Source organism: Lepisosteus oculatus, chromosome 11 (genome assembly GCF_040954835.1).
Source record: "Lepisosteus oculatus isolate fLepOcu1 chromosome 11, fLepOcu1.hap2, whole genome shotgun sequence".
NCBI lineage: Eukaryota > Metazoa > Chordata > Actinopteri > Semionotiformes > Lepisosteidae > Lepisosteus > Lepisosteus oculatus.
In genome coordinates, this window is record NC_090706.1 from 1,390,537 (window position 1) to 1,408,927 (window position 18,391).

The following is an 18,391-nucleotide window of genomic DNA, read 5'->3' on the forward strand; positions in this document are numbered from 1 at the left end:
TATAAAGTGATAACCGAGGCAGGCCAATACCATTGGTCATCTTCCAATAACCATTCTCTACCCAAGACCTTTATGGCTCACTGAACTCATTACAAACACAGGTACAACATTCCAGATGTTTAAATTACTGCATATTGGGTTTCTTGCAAAGCCTGCAGGATCCAGAGCAATGAGGATCATTGTTCTACACACCCACTCATCTTGATGACCTTTCCCCCCATCTTCTCCATAGCCTGCTACAGCCAGCTTGTTAAATATTTAATGGATAAATCAGCAGGATCAGTGTAACAATTAAGTGCTGGTTGTACAGAAGTACTGGAGCACAGTGGCCTAGAAAGGTTGCATGTTGAGCAGGCCTGCCCTGCACACCGCATATGAAACTGAAGAACACTTCAGGTGTGAGTTTTTAATGTGGCAAGAGTGGATGTGAGCTCAGAAGAGTCTGAGCTGTATCAAGAAGCCTCAGCAGGTTTCCATCACAGCTCATACACTGGAATTCACATCTGTCAAAAACGGCTTCCTGGTAAGTTCAACACTTTCTAGCAAGGTTCCTCTGTTCTCCATTTCAAACTGAACACAGGCCTAAGAAGCTTGCTTTTTAGTCCTGCTTAAAACATGCACATTCAAAAATCAAATTAATAAACAGATATAAATGCTAGTGTAGGAGTGCTACAGACTGCTTCAGATCAGAGGGTGACAGTGCTTCCAAGTTTTGGATCGATGCAAACACTGACCATGAAATTAGCAATGGATGTCCCACTGCTTTTAAACCAAATTAGACTAAAATCCTTTTAAAACCCTGTGCATAGAAACTGCTGCTATATTAATGCTACACCATTGCAGCATCCCCTCAAGTGAAGGCTACAATCACTTGTGTTCTAGCACTCAGGGAAATAAAAACACAAATGACCTAACAGACCAAGACTACAAGTGTTTCACATGGTTCACCTCGTACCCCTTGAAGCCAGCGAGTCTTGGGCAATGCAGACTTCCCGTTACCCAGTGTCAGATGCGCTCTCTTTTTCAAGTGAGCTGGCAATTTCCACAATCCGGATGCTGGGCTTTCATGCGACAGAGACGCTGCGACTGAGTCACCCATGAATGAGCCCCCAGGGGTAAAGAGAAAAGGGGGGTTGCAGAAGGTTTCCACAAACCTTTAACTCAACACATCTTTGTAAGGAACACCTTTCCTTTACAAATGATCCAGAGGAGGAGCTACTGTGCACTGCACCGCTAGAGAAGACATTAACCCAAACAAATGATAAAAACACACTTATCTTTCTTCAAGCACCTACATATAGAAATGTCATCTGCCATTATTGTTCACCTATCTGGAGATGCGAATTAAATTAAAATGTTTCTGAATGAACGATCTTCTGAAATCTTGTTGAAAAGTACCAGACAGTAGTGATGAACATCAGTTATGAAAAGTAGATAAATGAGGCTTATTTAGAACTACTATGTCCTCAGCACTTTTTATGAATAAAAAAATAAGTCTTCCTCGCTGTTAGGATTTGAACTTATGAAAGTAAAAATGTCCCAAAGTTACCAACATGTTCATGTAGTGTAGCAAGACCCTAAATAAAGAAAAATGATTTAATATATCTTTAAATAAAATCCTCCATTCATCACTGAAACACTATATCAACAGTGCTAAAAATACAAATACTAAGAAGGGGACTCCAAGCTGGTTTCACAACCCTCAGCAAACAACCTCTTTCCATATGTCTAGACGCGAACATCTTGGAAAAACTTGCCATTTTCGTCCTTTTGTCTGATTACTTTGTCTGGAAAATGCACTTTTCTGAAAGGCAAGAACAGGACTAAGGCAGAGATCCACAATGAAACATTCGGGGATGTAAATGACAATTAAGTTTGTATAAAGAGGAGTAATTGCTTACTGCTTTGCTCTAATTTATACAAACATAAAAACTGTCATGTCTTACAGGGAGTCATAAAATCTGACCTACTGAAAACAAATTCCATGTAATCTTCTTAAAAACCTTAAGACAAGACTGCTCTCAGAAAAACTCTTCGACTGCGTCTGCTTCTACTAGAAAATCAAGTGATTGTACAAAATGACTGATCAGTGTGAGAATTTCCCTAACTGGGTTATATAGAGTAATCCCTCTAAGGAAAGAACAGGCACAAGAAAGGTGCAGCCCTGCTAACAGGTCAACTTTTAACTGATCCAAAGCAGGGCCGCGGGAGCCTGTCTCGGCAGGACATACCCTGGACAGCATGCCAGTTCCGTGACAGGACACACACACAAATAAACACACGTCCACCAGGTCCAATTTCCCTAGAACCCAACTGTCCCCCCAGTACATCTTTGGACCGTGGCAGTAAATCGGAGTGCCCGGAGGAAACCCAGGTGAACACAAGATCAGAACCAATCCCAAATCCGAGAGGCAGGCTCAGCGATGTGCCAGTGCTCGTGGCCACACGCTGAAAGCAACACTTGGCCCTTCTCCCCCCCCCATAAAGGAATATAATGTGACCCGGGAAAGGTCAGAAGTATGAGATTTCAAAACAGCGCCAGGGCAGGAGACGGAGCAGAGGCAGCTCATTTGTTCCTAGGTGCCGGAATCGGGAGACGGCCAGTCCGAGCGCAGATGACATTTTCTGGAAATAGCACCGGAGCTCCGCCTCTCCTCCCAGGCGGACGCGCCAGCCGGGAGACCAGCGGTACAGTTACTCGTGGGTACCAGCCGGGGCAACCCGATACGTCCCCTGACACTGCCTCACGAAGAGGAACGAACACTCTGACAGCTCCAAGAACACAGTGCCACGCGAGCCGGGCTTCAGAGCTTTTGCAACATTAACATAATACTTAAAAAAATGTCTTCACTTCTGGCATCCATTACTTTGGGTAGCTTATGGTTATGGGCTGTATGGAATCATCTAAAAAAAAGTGCATTCATCTTGGGCAGCTTCAGTCCCAGGTATGTTTCAACCGGTGTCCTGTCCACATTTCCCCCTGGTCACAGTCACCTCATAACCCCCCTCTCTGAACTGGCTTCATCACTCTGTTCTCCGCCCCACCGGAAGCTGGTGTGTGGCGAGCGCACTGGTGCAAATTTGGCTGCTGTCGCATCCTCCAGGTGGGGCTGTACACTGGTGGTGAAGGAGGGGAGTCCCCATTACCTGTAAAGCGCTTGTCCTGAAAAGCAGGACAACTGTAAGGAGTTATTATAACTTAAGGATCTGAAATAATACAGACTATTTGGCTTCTCAACTAATTAGTTATAATCAGAGGTGGAGGCTTGGGAACCTCTGGCCCCTGCACTATTTATATGCGAAACCTCACAAGCACTTACGCTCTCCGCATTGGTGTCTTTCCTGGTCTGGCCCTGCCCATGCGCCAGCGATCTGGCATCTCATTCTGCTCCCAGTCCTGCACCTCTGCTCCCCAAACCATCTCTGGCAATTACCTGGGAGGAGGCAGCCACCGATATCGGGCAACACGAAGACTCGACAACTGCAGATGATCAGAGAAAGGGCCGTAGACACCCAGAATGGATTATAACTAATTTCATTAGAAAGAAATCAGACATCTTAGAAAAAAAATTTAAACGGTCAATTTGCTACACAATCCAATCTCACAGAATCCTACGGGATCTTATTTTCAGACAAGCGTTGGTCCCTACTGATGAACAGCACACTACCATGCAGCTTTGCAAAAAAAACATTAACCAAATGCATCTGAAAAAGTAATCCCTCAGTAACCAAATACTTAAGCCCTCCCCCGCATATTTCTCACACATTACTATCACCTTGATTCAACTCCCTTCACAGAAATAGTCATTTAAAAGACTTATCTTGAAAGATAAGCCATAGCTGTCCAATCATAAACCCGAAAGTTCACTTTCGGCTCCCCCACACACAACATGTTAGAATTTACATTATCAGACCTCCAGCAGTTTATTTAACAAGTGCATAATTTAATTAAAAGACTCGTGATGATCCCATAACCAAATGCTATCAAAGTTTAAAGAAACAAAACCCATATAGGAACTGGACTACTGAATGAGCCATGTGAGAGCGTATCCCCAAACTGCAGAGCTATCGGGTTTGAGGGGAATTCCCAGCACCAGAACAGCTAGGAGTCTGTACTGTACACTTGAAAGTGGCCTTATGAATCATGTCACATGCAGGAGGATAAATCCTACTATCCAGAAGAAAGTAACAGGTTATCACCCTGGACCCATGACCTACCATTTCAAAGCAAAGCCCCTGACTAGAGGAACAGAGTACAATGTGCACCAATAAAAACACTTCCAGCACACTGCGCTCCATCACCTGTGGCTCTTTCCAACAGGCAGTACGAGAGCTGCATGTGAAGAGATCGGCAAGATACCAGGTGTAACACCTTCTCTGCATCTTTAAAACGCAGAAAATCAAGTGGATCAGGAAGGGCTTTGCGTTTAAGGCAGTATAAAACCTGGTGCATAAGGAATAAGTCATCTAGAGTCCCAGGAACAAGAAACAAATGCAATTCGAACTATAGTCCAGCACTGGTCCGGCCATCTCCTCTCTATGGTCGATCCAGATGTTTGTCACCAACGCAGCAGTGGAGCGCCAGCAACACGATCGCAGCCACCTGCTGGAAACTCAACTGCCAGCTCTTTGCATCTGAGGGTTTCAAGCAAGACCTGGGTTTCCCGTAAAAAACACAAGCTAAAACAGCACTTCTGCCAAAGGTGTTGGAGGAACTTAAATCCCCTGGCTTTCCAAAGGCCGACTTTGCACCACTGGAAGAAAATGCAAACAAATTCCACCTCTGTGACAGGCTCGCTTGCCGAGACCGCCGCTCCTTCAAAGCATTCCAGGAGACCCAGGCAGGCCTGCGCACCTCTAGCTGCTGCGAAACAGTTAAGACAGATCACAGGAAATACTTTCTAACTGTGTAGTGGAGGAACCTGTTTGCATGGCAGAGCTGAAGTCCAGAGGCCAGGCTGCAGGGGCTGGTTATGTAAATGCAGAGGAAGAAAAAAAAACTGCAAGTGCAAAGGTATGACTTCAGTATCACAGAAATCGTAACCTTTCAAGTCAACGGAAAACTATAACCGATTTCTTGTAGCCATTATGATTTTTAAGAATTCGATTTCTTCCACCATTAGATTTTTTGTCAGTGTCTTAAAATGTCCTCTCCCAGCTCCCAGGACTGTGAGCGAGAAGCACAGCCTGGGTCTCACTGGAGGATGGAGCACCTGAACCTCACATAGAGCAGCTCCTTCAGGCCAGACCGCTGTGCCTCTGGGCTCCTCTAGGACATCACACACGATGCCTACACGAGGAGGGAAGGCAAGTAGCTTGCAAGGCATACTCACTCCTACTCTTCAGACAAGACACCTGGCCAGCTACATGCTTAAAGTTTACTCTGCATCATTTAACCAATGAAGCACTGCTTGTTTGTAAACAAAAAGCAGCCTTTTTGTATGTTTTAATGCCTAAAAATCATAAACAAAAACTCAAAGCCACACGGACCACACGAGCTGGTACCAGGCCAGTCCGATATGCTGCAAGGATCTTGCATTGCAGCCTGGATGTACTACCCCAGGTATACCTGCCACACTCCACTCCATAAGATTATCAGCAGGTCACCCTGCTTTTAATTAAAAGCTGAAAGGAGCTTTTTCGTGGGCTTCACTCTCCTGGATAGTTAAAATACCCAAAAGAAAGTGAAGCGAGTCTGGAAAATACAAACCAGCACCTGCTCATTCCTTTTAAAGTCCTTCACTCAACTTTTACTCAGATAAAGCCTTATATTGGTTACAGGCAGTTACATTACTTCATTAAAAAGCGCCAAACCTAGCTTTTGTCAGTAGTGGACAATAGAGAAACTGCATCAAACAGAGCAGAGACATCTGCAGTAGTGTGTGATACAAGCAGGACAGAAGTGCTCAACACTGCTGAGAACTTGCCCTCCCAGTGTTTGCAAACTATCGTCAAAAACGAAGAAAACTCCGGAAGATCTTTCACGAATGCGAGGCTAGTTTAGTGCAAAAACACAACTAAGCTGTCACCAAACGTTTTGTTTGATGGAAAAAAACAGAAACCCAAGCAGAATAAGCATCAGTACAGACAGCCATCTCTCAGACAAGTGGATTTTATTCCAGTCTTCCGACATTCCAATGCAATTTGTGGTGACAGCATTCCGATTGTTCAGCTACCTGTAATTAAAACTGCTTATTAACAGCAAGAACGAACACACCATTTTCCCTACAAGCATGGACTGCTTCGTGTACTGCTAGCTTCACAGCCTAACCTGGACACTTCACCCTGCAAACAAGATGACAATCTCGCTCTCCTATTCCATCATCTCCAGCACTTCTTCAGAACTGCCGAGTGCAGGAGGACAACAGCACGACACTGCTACCAGTGTCATTAAGCAAAACAAATTAAACACAAGATGCCTCACGCATCATACTGCGATAACTGCACTAGTGGACTATAAGATCAAGAATTAGAGCACGCAGGGCTTTCAAGACTGGTTTGATCCAAAAACTGCAGTGTACAAAACTTGTGTTCATCCCACAATGGGGTCCCAAGACAGAGGTTTCAGAGTCCCTCCCTCTATCTCAAAGTACACACAGGACAAAAACTACACATAACCAGCTGGAGATTTGTAATGTGGTCTCATACCTTTTGAGTCCTGGGCTCCCTGGTGTGGAGTTTTTATGGTCTCCCAAATGCTTATGAGGCTTAACTTGTATCTCAAAACTGGTGTGTGTGTGTACACGGCGCTGCACGTAATGTACCTCTCATTTAGTTCAGCTTTGAATCTCTCGCTAGATAGGACACTGGTTCTCAACCCTGGTATACTGGTCCCTGTAAGATCACCATCTTGTCATTTTTGTACCAGCCAATTGCCTAATCACAGGCTAATTGATGTTAATGTTCTACCTGAGAAATATTCAAAAAATCTGCTTTCACACTGAAAGGCCTTAAAATGATCAAGTGGGATTTGTAATTGGTATCAACCCTGTATCATTTCTGAGTTTCAAAGCTGCCCGAGATGTAACCAGTCAAAAGGAAGACTACAAAAACTCTACAAAAGGAAGAGCTTTTATCGCTGCCACCTGCGTCCCTTTACGAGAAACAGATCAAATCGCAAGAGCTGTTTGGTAAGAAATAACTGCCAGCAAAGCTGCGGAAACAGTACCTTTGAAGTAGGGTGTCGTTGACACGCTGGACTGACAAATGTAAACAAGCTAGCTGATTGTCCTGCAGAGTCGGTCACCACAGATTCAGAGCTCAAATGGGATGAAAACGAGCAGACCGAGTGACAGCCCAAGACCCATCACTGCAACCCTTGCCAAGAAGGACCAGCTTTCCGATAACAGGTGGATATAAGTTTCCAAATGTTCGCACTTGGTCGCCCATCTTGCTCTTTTAAAGTCTAACTGCTCTGGGTTGGGAAGGATGCGGAGAAAGTCAGCGACCTCCATTTGCCTAAGGCAGAGAATGTGAAAGATAACCGTATAATAAAATAAAATATTTCAAGGAAAACATTCTATGGGTGCACTGCCTAGCCATGTGATTGGAAAAAAAAATATCAACATTCAACTTTACTTACTGCTGGATGGGACCAGGGAACTACAGCACAATTAACAAGATCCGTAGCCTCGTGTTTGTTCCTCTTCAAGCGAGGGTCTCCAGCATGAAGACACCCGTGGGCCACTGGGACAGCCTGTGAAAGGACCTCCATCGGGAACCACTGCAGCGCAGGACACCGCCAAACCCCCTAATCTAACACATGGAGACCCATCACGCACACTTGACACCAAGGAAGCGTCAAAATGAGTAACAACAAAAAGCCGAACAGTCACTTGTGCAACAGCAAAAAAACAATCAAGCAATAATCCCCACGTCTTCCGAAAGGAGTTTTTTTTGTAATTCAGTTTCCTTGCGTAAATGACCACGTAGGAAAAGAGCAAAACTTTTCACAGAGCAGCCTCTTTCCTTTTTTAAAGGAAGAATTTAAAATAAAACGCATGTAGCCCTTAGGCCACCGATGACGCAAAGGGCAGCCCTGCTTGTGACCCCTGTCAGACGAGTGCAAAGTTACAAGTAACCAACTCCGCCCGAACAAAGGGAACCAAACCCACGAAAACTGACAAAGCGGCTGCCCTTGCCCTCCCCTCCTGCAAGGTCAAGTCACAGGACATTCCCAGAGGGCAGGATGACGAGAACTGTGCCAACTGTTGGGCAACTCAGAGCTTCAGATGGATGCTGGAGGGAAGCCGGCAGAGCTGGAGAGGAAAAAAGACCAAGCCGAAACCTGCCTTTTGGGACAAAGATTTGTTTCATAAATCCTTGCCCCGTTCTTTTGCCTCATGGACACCAGAAATCTGAAACAAAATCCTTGCACGAGGCAGCCTGGCTCCTAATATCAGGCCAACATCCAATAATTGCATGGTTAATAGGCACCACAGAGTTGCTTCCTTTTTCTATTAACCTACAGACTCACATCAGAGACTGCTCCTCGTTCTGACTACAGCATGAAAGAGAACCAAGACCAAAATGAGTAATTTCGTAACTGCTGCCATTTAAAATATCAAGAAGCAAAAGATTCCAGCAGTTTGTTTTGTTAAGACAACAGGAATGCTATTCCGAAGAAAAGAAACACTACATTACCTCAAAATGAATACCTTAAGTGTTTTGCAGAAAAAAAAAACATTAACAAAAGTGGAAAACAGTGCTCCCGCGTAGCTCACACAACAATCTCCAACAGAGCCCATCCAGCATGACTGCCACTTACTGGTCAGTTACTTCTCGTTAACCGAGCCCACAGACGCTTGTAAACCGAACAGCCAACAAAAAAGGCATTTTGGGTAAAACCCCCACAGCTCACAAAGGGACACATCAGCCTGAAGGCTGCTGACACACATGCAGTCTTTGGCACCTGAGGTGAAGGCATGCAGAGTACAGCATCCCTGCACCCGCTCACTCACTGCCTTGCCACAGCTAGCGAGCAAGTAACTTCACCATCACAGAAAACACCCTGGGGCCACCTCTGAGCTGAAGCAGTTTGAAAAACAACACAGTAGCACAGACCAGAGTCAGTTTCAGAAGTATACGTTTCTTCATTGAATAATTTATAACTAAATTAATGGTGCCGTTTACATAACCATAGTCTTAATACCAAAGAGCGCATTGTCAATATCCTTTAGTTCCAACCAGCTCCTCCTGTTGTGTTTCTTTCCTTCTTTCAGGAGATTCCTACTGCGGCACCCTGCGGAGCTCTGCGACCGAAAGAACAAGACGACCTGAAAGCCAGCTGAGAATCACTCTCTTCAGGGGAATGAGGAGGACCCGCTGCTGTTTTCTGAGAGTTTCAGATAAGGGATGGAGAAGGAAGGAATCACCCTACTCTGACCTAGAAGCTTCACACAATTTAAGACACTTGCACCAGCCCCTTCTCTGCATTCAAAAGCCTGCACACTTCGTTGTAGGAAAAACAAGCGACTTGAAACTTTTACCATGGGGCTTTGGGAGATCCTCAAAGCTGCCGAACTTGTTAAAAGTCCCAGCCAGCAAGACAGAGAGAACCACCCACATCCCCTCCTCCCCTTGGTGATGGTGGCCTTCATCGCCCCACCCCCACAACCCTTGAACACCTCAGTCTGCACTGCCAACTTGCTTTTATCTTACCACTTAATTCAAAATGATTTCCTGGAAAGTTCCAACAAATAGCTGGAAGGCAATTCCAGGGTCAGTGAGATATCTGTAACCATATGCGGAAAGAAAGCTACACAAAATGTCCTCCTGTCCTTTTGTAGCACCCCTCTTTGGTTAGCGCGTTTTAATTGGGAGCGGATTTAAATCCTCAAGATGCAAAGGATGTTCAAAACTGTTCTTAGCCCTCATAATCTGTGACAGGAAGCCAAAAGCAGCCGATCTAGCTTCGGACTACCCTGTGCTAAAATACTGGCACCACCTTTAATCAGGCTGGATGTGCTATTTTAGAGTCCCTGAGCAGTGGAAATGCTCTTCAGAAAGTAGGTTAGATCAAGGAGTCTGGCTCCTCCGGTGCCTTCAGAACCGCCCAGAGCGATGCAGGAAATATCACCTGTTTCCAGCACGACGGGGTGGGGAGGGGTGAGGTGGCTACGACTGTCCTGCCCCGAACACTCAGACTGGCGCGCACCGGCGTCGGCAAGAATCTGGTTCGAGTCAGTTATGCTTGAACCTTTTTCACATCCCTGGTTAATTTAAAATGACTCACAGCATAAATAAATGGACAACTAAAGCCTCTCGGAGACAACGGAAGCATGCCAAAAGCAAACTGACCTTTGAAATGTGTATCTAAGAAGCATTCTTACACTGGACGCAACGCAAACCACAACAGGATGGATTGTTCTAAAACACGTTTTTGGCAAGTCTCTGGTTGTTTTTTTACCATAATAAATCTTACTTAACTCGTGGACAAGGAGAAGCTTCAGGGAGAGAACCAGATGCGAGGTCACATTTGACTGGCAGGAGAAATGGAACAGGCGGCCTAACGCCACGCTCACAAGCGAGAGAGAAGGTGAGCAGGGCTGACCGCTGTGCAGGTGCGAGGCGGCGCCGTCGTCGGCACGGCGGACTGCAAGTCGGCCACCGGCCGCGAGATCTCCGACGCCGGAGCAGCAGAGGCTCCACAGTGGGCCGGAGCGGTTTTCCACAAAAAGTGCGGACAGGGCGAGAGCAGCAGTGCTCCCAGATTCCGTGGGGGTGCGGCTGTGCCCTGACGAGGTCCCCTCAGGGGCCGAGGGGGCCCCCCGTGACAGCCCGCAGCAGGACAGGGTGGGTGTTGTTACCAAGTCAGCGACTGAGACGGCCAGCTGGAAAACGCGCTGAACGGCAGAGAGGACCTCCGGAAGCAGGCTCCTGCAGCCCACACTGTGTGGAAAGTTCAGGACAAGAGGTGGGGACAGCATGACTCACACGTGGGTCCCTCCAGTGAGTAACCAGAGTACTGCATGTACTCAAAACAATGTGCAATACCACTCAGTCCTGATAACACGCAGCTTTTATGAGTGGAAAAACTCTCTCCAGATACCACGTCTTGAGCAGAGAGGCCGTTATCGTTTGACGGGGGTGACTGTTTTCAAATTTTCCAAGCAAGTTAAAGATTAAATAAGGAAAAAAACAGAGCCGACGTTATCGTCCCCGAGCTTTAACACGAGCCTCTGATCCCGATCTGCTGGGTGAGAAAAGGCTCCTGGGGATGGGAAAGCCACCGGACCCACAGCGTGAGGGAACGGTGCCCTTGTGGCAGGCGGGGGGTTTGGGGGTGACCAACAATGCCAGCATCCACTGTGACCTGCGCCCCAGCATGACGTGTCCCCCCCACCCCTCCTCCACAGAGGGGGACACAAAGGCAGAAGGATCTGCCGTGTTGAAACGCTCACCCCAAGCACCGCCATCGACATGAAGAGACGCTCCCCACATCACCGCCACCTCACAATCAGAAGCATGATAAATATTTTGAATTCCAGCACACAGGCTCTCTCGAAACAGAGGAACTCTGGGGGGGAGACACAAAACCCCTGCATATGCACCAATTGTTGACTTTATAATTGAGCACCTCATGATTTCCAAATCACCTGTTCCGTTAGCTGCCTACTTTCAAACTGAGCTTCACTGTCGACCTGCTATCCTCTCCCTGTAACAGGACACAAGTGCAAGACTTCATTGCAGGCAGAACAGCTTTTGATGTAAAATGCTGCACCGCCAAATGCGAAGAGACAACAGTTCAATCCTTTTGCAGATGTCAGTTGTAATGTACGAGCCGATTACACATGAGACTTCCTGGATACAATACTGACGAGCGTAAACAATAACATCATTTCCTCTCCAATAAATATTTAGCATTTCTGATCTAGCTTCGATTTATTGAAAGAAAATCTTCAACAATATCCCCATCCACAAGTCCAGGCAGGAACCTGGAAATAAATTTTGCATAGAGAGGCACGACTCCCACTGAACAGCAATCTGATAATCAAGTTCTATGAAGTACTCCAAACTGAAATTGACATTATATGCAAATGAATTCACAGTAACAAGGGAAAAACACTAGTCTGCCTCGCTGGAACTCCAAATCTTGATGCAAAGGGCATCTGGCCAGTTTCCTCATTCATGCTTTTAAGCACTTAATTTGTGTGAGTAAACCCCACACTTCTTACAATTCAGTCTGCCTTTGACAGTTCTAACCTGATGAAGACCAATAGCTCAGAAGAGCATGATCATTTAAATCAGACTCAGCAATGGTTATTTATAAATACTGCCCATCTTTCCACCGTATACCACAGCATAACGCCAGTCACCTGAAGGCATACTTGTTTTGCTCCAACCATACAACCCATGTTTAACTACAGGACTGAAGATAAGCAGTAAGGAATACATTTCTTGAATAGGTGGAGACTTTCATCTGAGTACCTTAAGAGTTATCTGTTGCTTTCAAAACACAAATAAACAAAACCAAATAATAAATCAGAGGGGCTTAAGCAGGTCTCATTTTGAGAGGCAGCCTTCCTCACCTGGGAGAATTAAGGAAGTTACCTTATCTGACACTAATTATGGCACACAATGTGCTTTCTTCAAAAAGAAGCAGATTTTTTTTTAAAAAAGTGGCAAAAGACCATCAACCAATTTGATAGCTTGTTCTTAAAGACTCAAGTGCCGAGAACTCGGGCTCAACAACCTGGCTGTTAACCCTTGAAATGAGCACTGACTGACCCCAGCCTGCATTAGCCTGACAATCGTATCTTAGTTTAGTGCAAGGAACGTGATAGAATCAGGCAATAAAAAACACTTAGTTCTTAATATTGATGGAGGCTCAATCTGACCTTTCGGCAAATACATGCTTGGTGTAGCAGTCTGCACAAAGGACTCCTCTCAACTAGCTAGTCAACCCGCTGAACTAGGAATGGATTTACTGCGTATGTGAACTGGCCTGTGGGCAAGCCACACAGTGCACACAGGGAGAGGCCCAACCCTGCACTGCTGTTCCCTGAGGCCGAGTTCAAACCATCAGGTCTCCCGTCCTCACCAGGCAACGGGGGAAACCCCTGGAGACTCCCACAGAAATCTAAACTCTGTATCCCCTCGAGATAAGAGGTCATAAATATGGAACAAAGAGCTGCTTAATCACACAGTACAGCTGACATTTTCAATACTGGTTGAGATACAGAAGGTTTCAGACTTATTCAAGAGCGAAAAACATTGTGAGAGCACAGCTCAACACCATTTACCAGTGAGGCCTGAATATTTAGGAAATGCCTGTTATAAAACCACCCAGAGACAGTCAACACACCCCACACACATGCACCGATTACATGACCCCCGACACTCATTTTAGATGTTTACCATTGTGTGTTGTTTAAAAACCACTTTACAAAAGCCAACCCAGAACAGAAGGTGATGGCTTTCTGAGATCTGTTTGCTTACTTGTGTTGTAAGACAAGTGACTCATGCGTGACTTCCTCTTAGTCCTCACTGGCAGAGGAGAGAGTGGTATCTCTGCACTGGGCAGCCCTGCATGCGAAAGTCCAGGAGGCCCCCACCAGGCAGAGCTACAATTTGGAGCTACCCTTGTGCAGGACATCAGACAATGGAGAGGCATGAAGACGACACCAGAGCAGCCCAGGGAACTTGAACCCGTGACAACCAGAATATCACAGAAGGGAACATGCTGTTCAGAGTCTGAAAGATTAAAAAAAACTGACAAGTGCTACCAGATGTTATTTGCTTTTAATGAATTAATTGCTGTTCTTGTAAAGCATCACAGCTCTCAGAAGTACTGGCCAGGCATTAGGATGCCAATACCACAAATGTAATTAAATTGTTTAAAATAAACATTTATTTGGGCTGATGCTCTTATCAGCAACAGCATTCATGTTATACAGCTTGGTATTGTACTGGAGCCATTTAAGTGAAGTACCTTGCTCAAAGGTACTGCAGTCTTTCACCTGGGATTTCAACCCATGATCTTGTCACAACCTGCCTGACAGAAAGACCATTATGCTGTGGTTTTCTGTGAACGGGCAAGCAGGTGCAGATTTTATTAGAACTGCTCACCTGTAGCTGGACAAGGAATGTAAATACTGCAGGTAATTAGAGTCACAAAGAAACAGGGAGGAAGGTGGGGGGGGGGGGGGGGGTCTTGACTAATGTCTTATGGTAGCACAACAGAGTCAAACAGAGCCCCAGCTGACACAAGGCCTTTCTTAAGAAGGGCTGAGAGCAGCAGTCTTCTTTAAATATTTAATAAACATCTTTGAGAAGCAGCATTTCATTACAGGGAAGCAGCAGCGAGGCTGGAGGCTTTCAGCAGCCCCCTGGGGATGACAACACCAGCCACAGACAGCAGCACACTGACCCCACTCTCACATGAACACTATGCACACAAAAGATGAGGGGGTGGGGGAGGAAGCTGGCTTATAACATCACTCCGACACTCTGTAAAACACGACGAAATTAAACGCAGGATGGCTTACAGGCCACTCCCACGACCTGAACGAGCAACACGGGTTTCGATCGATTTATCCAGAATAAATTGCAGAAGGATATGACATTGGGGGGGGGTTTCATGTCACACATCTCAAATATTTTAATTGTCAGATGTCCAGCCCTTCTGTGAGAGAGAGAGAGAAGCCAGCCAGGAGCCAGGTGGAGAGTGTGAGGGAGGAGAAGGGGCTGGGAGACTCCAAAAGACAGACGCACCACATGAAACACGTGGGCACAACCAGGCACTTCTGTAGCTCAAACATGCAGACTGGAGGCGCTGAGGCAGCTGCACATTTGGTGCACAGAGAACACAAGTGCGACAGCAGAACCGCAGCAACCGGAGAGAGTCGGACCCGGCCCCAGCCGGCGGGGAGCCCCTTGGACCGGTTTTAGTCAGGCCCAGATGTAGCCAACCACCGGGTTTGCGTCTGTACCTCAGAACAACCTTTAGAGGACAGTCAGGATCACGACAGTAACACCAATACCAAGCCAGCTAAGAGCAAGCATGGGCATCAAGGGCCTCCACACTGGAGTAACAACAGAAGTAGCCCCCTCCACCGGACATCACACAACAGCAACCTACCCCAGCCCTGCCTCTTTACAACACCAGACAGAAAGAGGGCCCACTGGACTTCCGAAGTGGAGTGTAAATTAAAGATTTGATTAAAAAAAGATGTCCATTTAGCAATGTTAAAAAAATCATACAATTTCACCTGCGAAAAACACATTTAAAAGGAGAGAGTGGGGGAGCACAGCCAGTCTCAATGAGGCGCCCTGCCGGAGAGCTGCGGACAGGTGACAGGTCAGAGACACTCCGCATGTACACCGCAAAACGCCACTTGGCCGGGCTTGACCACGGCGACGACCGACCAACCCGGCCAGCCAGCCAGCGAGGGGTGTGGGGTGGGGCTGCATGCTGATTCACAGCAAGTGACCTTCTGGGGGGGGCGCCGGTAACAACCACCCTCCACGTCCCGAACCGCAACGCCGACAGCTGCATGCAAATATCCGGAGAGCCCCCCACGCCACTCGCGGAGTGGGCTGGCCGCCCCAGCTGAGAGCCGCGTGAACAATGAAAGCGAAACCTTCAGAGATCTGCCCCCTCCGTCATCAAGGGCGCACAGATAACTCCCCCTTTTAAACAACAATTAAATAAAACAACACCTTCGTCCACTCAGCAGGGCCGTGGCAGCCCGTGAATCTGCACGAGCGGGCCCCAGGCCGGGACACCGCTGACCGTGGCGTGGATTCCCGCACAAGGGCAAGTGACCTAGAGCCGGGGCAGGAGACGACGCCCGGCGGTCATCATCATCATCATCAATTCCTGTTATTGTGATTACTGTGCTGACGATTAGTGCGCGGAGATCCAGACCCAGCCAGCCAGCCCAGGCTCTGCGCCTCAGTTTCAAGTTACACACCGCTCCTTGTTCTGCAAATGACTTACGAAACCCAAAGAAAAAGGCCGGACTCGCGTCAGCAGGCGAGATGCTGGTCCTGCCTGCTCGCAGCGGAGTTTCAACGTGGTGATGACGCATTTCAGTGACAGCTGTTTCACGACCTACCCTCCCTCCCCCCCGACAGCAGACAGCCAATTTCGCGCACACAACTACAGCCATACATACACACGGCGTGTAAATATACATGCATGTGTGCAAGCCCGTTGTAAGGCTCTTGCAATGCAATGCTCTTCCGAAAGAACCGATTTCTTTGCAAGCCAAGACTATATATATACACACACACACAACTCAGAAGATGTCGGCCGTCTCTCTCCCTCCCCAGACTCAAGTCCATGTATATGCACAGCTCAGGCTTCAAGCCTCGCACGGGTTTTTTTAAATCCCTTTAACCCAGCAAGCACATCGCGTCGCGTTTTTCCAATTTAAAAAAAGCCTTTTAAACGGCTTTGTTCTCCCCTCCCAATGAACCCCGACAAACTCGCACTCGTCCCCCTCCTCCACGGACGCTATTTTTGTTTTTCGCCACGATGGGATAATTATTTTTCAGACTACTTCAAGGAGTTTCGTTGAGGTTTTTTTTTTCTTTGCAACCTCCACATGGAAACAGACTCTTCTTTAAACAGACATCAGGAAGTTGCGAACAAGCAAACTAGTAGTAACCCTAACGCCCACGAAACACGTACAACTTCATCTAAAATATATCTATACACACACACACGTATCGCTGGAACTATGAAGTCCCAACAAAGGGAGCTACACGTCGTGAGGCCGTTTTCGGATCAGACACACGTATGTCTATATATCATCTTTTTTGTCCCCTTCGGAATTAAAAAGCCTCGCCCGGACCCACCACGACACACGAGCAGAGGATCGAAGGAAACGGAAAACACCTTCGCCGGCAGTGCAAGCCACAGACCGGAATTATTTAAAAAAAAAAAAAACAACAAGCAATTAGAGCCGAAAGATGAGACCGGCGAGCGGCAGCGGATTATACCGACGCTCACTCCTAATGGCTGCCGCCTCGCCTCACTTTCCCCGGCGCACACACGGGCCACCCCGGAGCCAGGGAAGAGGCGGGAGGAAAAGCGGGGACTCGGACTTACAAAGGGCAGGCTGCTCATTGAAATCCCGTGACAACCCCCGGAGAAAAGTGGACGTTTTACTGCCGTGACCGTTGGCTGCTGCTGCCGCCGCTGTTGTTGTCGTCGTCTGCTCCGAGCGCCGCGAGCGACCCAGCCAGCCTGCCTGCTTCCCTCCCTCTCGCGCTCGCTCGTTCCCTCCCCCCGGCGGGGAGGGGCTGCGCTCCACGTCACCCGCCGCGCCGGTGACGTACTACACACGTTAAAGCGACGGGGCGGCGCCGGCGGCCTGGGTGGCCCCAGCGCGAGGCGGGACCTCGCGTCCAAAGAAGGAAAGAAAGAAAAAGAAAACAAACAAACAAACAAAAGCGACGTAGAACATCAAACATAAAAATCACAACCACGCGGGGGAAAAAAAAGGGGCGTGTCACCTTACTGCAGCACGCTCGGTGTTGGAAAAGAAAAATTTTATTGCTGCGCTTTTAAAACTCCCGCCCTTAAAACTCGCTTGGATACAGAGGCTTTTAATCAGGTTTATTGCAGTTTGCAGTTTATTGCAGGCAGCTGTCTCTGTTGGTCTCCCTGTTGCCTTGTTTTATCGTGAAGCGCCTTCAGCTGATGAGTCATGGGTGTGTCAGAATGAACGACAGAGACCGCTTACATTTCTTCTTCATCAGGTGACTGAGGACAATAGCACCGATGTGTCACTCTGTGCAAGTGCACCGCGCACCCTATTTTCACTTACCTGTGCAACTTACACTGCGCTAATAATGCAGTGTATATATGGTAAAACGTTTGCATCAAGATCAATAAACTAGTTATTATAATTAGGTTGTCCCTCATGTGAAATAAAGCTGATGGTTTGAAATAATGGAGTTTTACTCGGCTTCGAGTGAAAGTAAAAGAGTTTGGATTCATTTCAATGGAAACTTTGTGTATTCCCACAATAACATCAAAATAAGCCCCCTTATTGTTTTAAGTTCCCAACAAGAATGCACACAGTATTTATTTGGAACCCTTTCCAATCTTTTTAGATGAGAATGAGAAAGGAAAACAATTATTTTAATCTAATTTGTTGAAAGCCTCTTGGTAATGGTTTGGCCAGGCTCTGTTTGATTTCGTATGTTAGGTTTTGGTGATATCTGGTGATATTATTTGCAATGCTGAAATGCAAGCATGGATCTTAACAAGTAGATATTAAGACATTGTAGACATGTCAGCTACTCCAGACAACATGTCTCTGGTTTGTGGGGGGAAATGGGAGAAGCCAGAGAAAACTCACATGGGGGGGTGGGGGGTGGGAGCTAGATGTTCTCCTAGGAAGAACATGCAAACTCCACCCATCTCGACTTCAAC

General features: G+C 46.9%; 1 protein-coding gene across 1 annotated transcript in view; it reads right to left on the reverse strand.

The window, feature by feature from the left end:
* The window catches only part of ptp4a2b (protein tyrosine phosphatase 4A2b), a 34,574-nt gene extending 17,315 nt beyond the window's left edge, over window positions 1–17,259 (reverse strand). The window contains exon 1 of the mRNA XM_006631209.3: window positions 17,060–17,259. The gene's annotated coding sequence lies outside the window, so the exon portion shown is untranslated. The remainder of the gene's footprint in view (window positions 1–17,059) is intronic.
* Between the last annotated feature and the right edge of the window lie 1,132 nt (window positions 17,260–18,391).